The sequence below is a fragment of the Heterodontus francisci genome, chromosome 5, assembly GCF_036365525.1.
Source record: "Heterodontus francisci isolate sHetFra1 chromosome 5, sHetFra1.hap1, whole genome shotgun sequence".
NCBI classification, from domain to species: domain Eukaryota; kingdom Metazoa; phylum Chordata; class Chondrichthyes; order Heterodontiformes; family Heterodontidae; genus Heterodontus; species Heterodontus francisci.
Window position 1 is genome coordinate 3,513,524 of NC_090375.1, and position 7,529 is coordinate 3,521,052.

Below are 7,529 nucleotides of genomic sequence, written 5' to 3' on the forward strand. Positions count from 1 at the left end.
GAATATAATACACTCCAGCACCGAGAGGAATATAATGCACTCCTGCACAGTGAGGAATATAATACACTCCAGCACCGAGAGGAATATAATACACTCCAGCACCGGGAGGAATATAAAACACTCCAGCACCGGGAGGAATATAATACACTCCAGCACAGTGAGGAATATAATACACTCCAGCACCGAGAGGAATATAATACACTCCTGCACAGTGAGGAATATAATACACTCCAGCACCGGGAGGAATATAAAACACTCCAGCACCGGGAGGAATATAATACACTCCAGCACAGTGAGGAATATAATACACTCCAGCACCGAGAGGAATATAATACACTCCTGCACAGTGAGGAATATAATACACTCCAGCACCGGGAGGAATATAAAACACTCCAGCACCGGGAGGAATATAATACACTCCAGCACAGTGAGGAATATAATACACTCCAGCACCGGGAGGAATATAAAACACTCCAGCACCGGGAGGAATATAATACACTCCAGCACAGTGAGGAATATAATACACTCCAGCACCGAGAGGAATATAATGCACTCCTGCACAGTGAGGAATATAATACACTCCAGCACCGAGAGGAATATAATACACTCCAGCACCGGGAGGAATATAAAACACTCCAGCACCGGGAGGAATATAATACACTCCAGCACAGTGAGGAATATAATACACTCCAGCACCGAGAGGAATATAATACACTCCTGCACAGTGAGGAATATAATACACTCCAGCACCGGGAGGAATATAAACACTCCAGCACCGGGAGGAATATAATACACTCCAGCACAGTGAGGAATATAATACACTCCAGCACCGAGAGGAATATAATGCACTCCTGCACAGTGAGGAATATAAAACACTCCAGCACCGGGAGGAATATAATACACTCCAGCACAGTGAGGAATATAATACACTCCAGCACCGAGAGGAATATAATGCACTCCTGCACAGTGAGGAATATAATACACTCCAGCACCGAGAGGAATATAATACACTCCTGCACAGTGAGGAATATAATACACTCCAGCACCGGGAGGAATATAAAACACTCCAGCACCGGGAGGAATATAATACACTCCAGCACCGAGAGGAATATAATGCACTCCTGCACAGTGAGGAATATAATACACTCCAGCACAGTGAGGAATATAATAGACTCCAGCACAGTGAGGAATATAATACACTCCAGCAGAGTGAGGAATATAATGCACTCCTGCACAGTGAGGAATATAATACACTCCAGCACAGTGAGGAATATAATAGACTCCAGCACAGTGAGGAATATAATACACTCCAGCACAGTGAGGAATATAATACACTCCAGCACCGGGAGGAATATAAAACACTCCAGCACCGGGAGGAATATAATACACTCCAGCACCGAGAGGAATATAATGCACTCCAGCACAGTGAGGAATATAATACACTCCAGCACCGGGAGGAATATAATAGACTCCAGCACAGTGAGGAATATAATACACTCCAGCAGCGTGAGGAATATAATGCACTCCTGCACAGTGAGGAATATAATACACTCCAGCAGCGTGAGGAATATAATGCACTCCAGCACAGGGAGGAATATAATACACTCCAGCACAGTGAGGAATATAATGCACTCCTGCACAGGGAGGAATATAATACACTCCAGCACCGGGAGGAATATAATAGACTCCAGCACAGTGAGGAATATAATACACTCCAGCACCGGGAGGAATATAATACACTCAGCACCGGGAGGAATATAATGCACTCCAGCACCGGGAGGAATATAATACACTCCAGCACCGGGAGGAATATAATACACTCCAGCACCGGGAGGAATATAATACACTTCAGCACCGGAGGAATATAATACACTCCAGCACCGGGAGGAATATAATACACTCCAGCACCGGGAGGAATATAATACACTCCAGCACCGGGAGGAATATAATACACTCCAGCACCGGGAGGAATATAAAACACTCCAGCACCGGGAGGAATATAATACACTCCAGCACCGGGAGGAATATAATACACTCCAGCACCGGGAGGAATATAATACACTCCAGCACCGGGAGGAATATAATACACTCCAGCACCGGGAGGAATATAATACACTCAGCACCGGGAGGAATATAATACACTCCAGCACCGGGAGGAATATAATACACTCCAGCACCGGGAGGAATATAATACACTCCAGCACCGGGAGGAATATAAAACACTCCAGCACCGGGAGGAATATAAAACACTCCAGCACCGGGAGGAATATAATACACTCCAGCACCGGGAGGAATATAAAACACTCCAGCACCGGGAGGAATATAAAACACTCCAGCACCGGGAGGAATATAATACACTTCAGCACCGGGAGGAATATAATACACTCCAGCACCGGGAGGAATATAAAACACTCCAGCACCGGGAGGAATATAATACACTTCAGCACCGGGAGGAATATAATACACTCCAGCACCGGGAGGAATATAATACACTCCAGCACCGGGAGGAATATAATACACTCCAGCACCGGGAGGAATATAAAACACTCCAGCACCGGGAGGAATATAAAACACTCCAGCACCGGGAGGAATATAAAACACTCCAGCACCGGGAGGAATATAATACACTTCAGCACCGGGAGGAATATAATACACTCAGCACCGGGAGGAATATAATACCACCGATACCAGCACCGGGAGGAATATAATACACTTCAGCACCGGGAGGAATATAATACACTCCAGCACCGGGAGGAATATAAAACACTCCAGCACCGGGAGGAATATAATACACTCCAGCACCGGGAGGAATATAATACACTCCAGCACCGGGAGGAATATAATACACTCCAGCACCGGGAGGAATATAAAACACTCCAGCACCGGGAGGAATATAATACACTCCAGCACCGGGAGGAATATAAAACACTCCAGCACCGGGAGGAATATAATACACTTCAGCACCGGGAGGAATATAATACACTCCAGCACCGGGAGGAATATAAAACACTCCAGCACCGGGAGGAATATAATACACTTCAGCACCGGGAGGAATATAATACACTCAGCACCGGGAGGAATATAATACACTCCAGCACCGTGAGGAATATAATACACTCCAGCACCGGGAGGAATATAATACACTCCAGCACCGGGAGGAATATAATACACTCCAGCACCGGGAGGAATATAATACACTCCAGCACCGGGAGGAATATAAAACACTCCAGCACCGGGAGGAATATAATACACTCCAGCACCGGGAGGAATATAATACACTCAGCACCGGGAGGAATATAATACACTCCAGCACCGTGAGGAATATAATACACTCCAGCACCGGGAGGAATATAAAACACTCCAGCACCGGGAGGAATATAATACACTCAGCACCGGGAGGAATATAATACACTCCAGCACCGGAGGAATATAATACACTCAGCACCGGGAGGAATATAAAACACTCCAGCACCGGGAGGAATATAATACACTCCAGCACCGGGAGGAATATAATACACTCCAGCACCGGGAGGAATATAATACACTCCAGCACCGGGAGGAATATAATACACTCCAGCACCGGAGGAATATAATACACTCCAGCACCGGGAGGAATATAATACACTCCAGCACCGGGAGGAATATAATACACTCCAGCACCGGGAGGAATATAATACACTCCAGCACCGGGAGGAATATAATACACTCCAGCACCGGGAGGAATATAATACACTCCAGCACCGGGAGGAATATAATACACTCCAGCACCGGGAGGAATATAATGCACTCCAGCACCGAGAGGAATATAATACACTCCAGCACCGGGAGGAATATAATACACTCCAGCACCGGGAGGAATATAATACACTCCAGCACCGGGAGGAATATAATGCACTCCAGCACCGAGAGGAATATAATACACTCCAGCACCGGGAGGAATATAATACACTCCAGCACCGAGAGGAATATAAAACACTCCAGCACCGGGAGGAATATAATGCACTCCAGCACCGAGAGGAATATAATACACTCCAGCACCGGGAGGAATATAATACACTCCAGCACCGGGAGGAATATAATACACTCCAGCACCGGAGGAATATAATACACTCCAGCACCGGGAGGAATATAATACACTCCAGCACCGGAGGAATATAATACACTCCAGCACCGGGAGGAATATAATACACTCCAGCACCGGGAGGAATATAATGCACTCCAGCACCGAGAGGAATATAATACACTCCAGCACAGTGAGGAATATAATACACTCCAGCACCGGGAGGAATATAATACACTCCAGCACCGGGAGGAATATAATACACTCCAGCACCGGAGGAATATAATGCACTCCAGCACCGGGAGGAATATAATACACTCCAGCACCGAGAGGAATATAAAACACTCCAGCACCGGGAGGAATATAATGCACTCCAGCACCGAGAGGAATATAATACACTCCAGCACCGGGAGGAATATAATACACTCCAGCACCGGGAGGAATATAATACACTCCAGCACCGGAGGAATATAATACACTCCAGCACCGGGAGGAATATAATACACTCCAGCACAGTGAGGAATATAATACACTCCAGCACCGGGAGGAATATAATGCACTCCAGCACCGGGAGGAATATAATACACTCCAGCACCGAGAGGAATATAAAACACTCCAGCACCGGGAGGAATATAATGCACTCCAGCACCGAGAGGAATATAAAACACTCCAGCACCGGGAGGAATATAATGCACTCCAGCACCGAGAGGAATATAATACACTCCAGCACCGGGAGGAATATAATACACTCCAGCACCGGGAGGAATATAATACACTCCAGCACCGGGAGGAATATAATACACTCCAGCACCGGAGGAATATAATACACTCCAGCACCGGAGGAATATAATACACTCCAGCACCGGGAGGAATATAAACACTCCAGCACCGGGAGGAATATAATGCACTCCAGCACCGGGAGGAATATAATACACTCCAGCACCGGGAGGAATATAATACACTCCAGCACCGGGAGGAATATAATACACTCCAGCACCGGAGGAATATAAAACACTCCAGCACCGGGAGGAATATAATACACTCCAGCACCGAGAGGAATATAATACACTCCAGCACCGGGAGGAATATAATACACTCAGCACCGGGAGGAATATAATACACTCCAGCACCGGGAGGAATATAATACACTCCAGCACCGGGAGGAATATAATGCACTCCAGCACCGGGAGGAATATAATACACTCCAGCACCGGGAGGAATATAAAACACTCCAGCACCGGGAGGAATATAATGCACTCCAGCACCGGAGGAATATAATACACTCCAGCACCGTGAGGAATATAATACACTCCAGCACCGGGAGGAATATAATACACTCCAGCACCGGGAGGAATATAATACACTCCAGCACCGGGAGGAATATAATACACTCCAGCACCGGGAGGAATATAATACACTCCAGCACCGGGAGGAATATAATACACTCCAGCACCGGGAGGAATATAATACACTCCAGCACCGGGAGGAATATAATACACTCCAGCACCGGGAGGAATATAATGCACTCCAGCACCGAGAGGAATATAATACACTCCAGCACCGGAGGAATATAATACACTCCAGCACCGGAGGAATATAATACACTCCAGCACCGGGAGGAATATAATACACTCCAGCACCGGGAGGAATATAATACACTCCAGCACCGGGAGGAATATAATACACTCCAGCACCGGAGGAATATAATACACTCCAGCACCGGGAGGAATATAATACACTCCAGCACCGGGAGGAATATAATACACTCAGCACCGGGAGGAATATAATACACTCCAGCACCGGGAGGAATATAATACACTCCAGCACCGGAGGAATATAATACACTCCAGCACCGGGAGGAATATAATACACTCCAGCACCGGGAGGAATATAATACACTCCAGCACCGGGAGGAATATAATACACTCCAGCACCGGGAGGAATATAATACACTCCAGCACCGGGAGGAATATAATACACTCAGCACCGGGAGGAATATAATACACTCCAGCACCGGGAGGAATATAATACACTTCAGCACCGGGAGGAATATAATACACTCCAGCACCGGGAGGAATATAATACACTCAGCACCGGAGGAATATAATACACTCAGCACCGGAGGAATATAATACACTCCAGCACCGGGAGGAATATAATACACTCCAGCACCGGGAGGAATATAATACACTCAGCACCGGAGGAATATAATACACTTCAGCACCGGGAGGAATATAATACACTCCAGCACCGGGAGGAATATAATACACTCCAGCACCGGAGGAATATAATACACTCAGCACCGGGAGGAATATAATACACTCCAGCACCGGGAGGAATATAATACACTCAGCACCGGGAGGAATATAATACACTTCAGCACCGGGAGGAATATAATACACTCCAGCACCGGGAGGAATATAATACACTTCAGCACCGGGAGGAATATAATACACTCCAGCACCGGGAGGAATATAATACACTCCAGCACCGGGAGGAATATAATACACTTCAGCACCGGGAGGAATATAATACACTCAGCACCGGGAGGAATATAAAACACTTCAGCACCGGGAGGAATATAATACACTCCAGCACCGGGAGGAATATAATACACTCAGCACCGGGAGGAATATAATACACTCAGCACCGGGAGGAATATAATACACTCCAGCACCGGGAGGAATATAATACACTCCAGCACCGGGAGGAATATAATACACTTCAGCACCGGGAGGAATATAATACACTTCAGCACCGGGAGGAATATAATACACTCCAGCACCGGGAGGAATATAATACACTCCAGCACCGGGAGGAATATAATACACTTCAGCACCGGGAGGAATATAATACACTCCAGCACCGGGAGGAATATAATACACTTCAGCACCGGGAGGAATATAATACACTCCAGCACCGGGAGGAATATAATACACTCCAGCACCGGGAGGAATATAATACACTCAGCACCGGGAGGAATATAATACACTCAGCACCGGGAGGAATATAATACACTCCAGCACCGGGAGGAATATAATACACTTCAGCACCGGGAGGAATATAATACACTCCAGCACCGGGAGGAATATAATACACTCAGCACCGGGAAGGAATATAATACACTCCAGCACCGGGAGGAATATAATACCCTCAGCACGGGAGGAATATAATACACTCCAGCACCGGGAAGGAATATAATACACTCAGCACCGGGAGAATATAATACACTTCAGCACCGGGAAGGAATATAATACACTTCCAGCACCGGGAAGAGAATATAATACACTCCAGCACCGGGAGGAATATAAACACTTCAGCACCGCGGAGGAATATAATACAATCCAGCACCGGGAGGAATATAATACACTTCAGCACCGGGAGAATATAATACACTCCAGCACCGGAGGAATAAAATACCCTCAGCACCGGGAGGAATATAATACACTCCAGCACCGGGAGGAATATA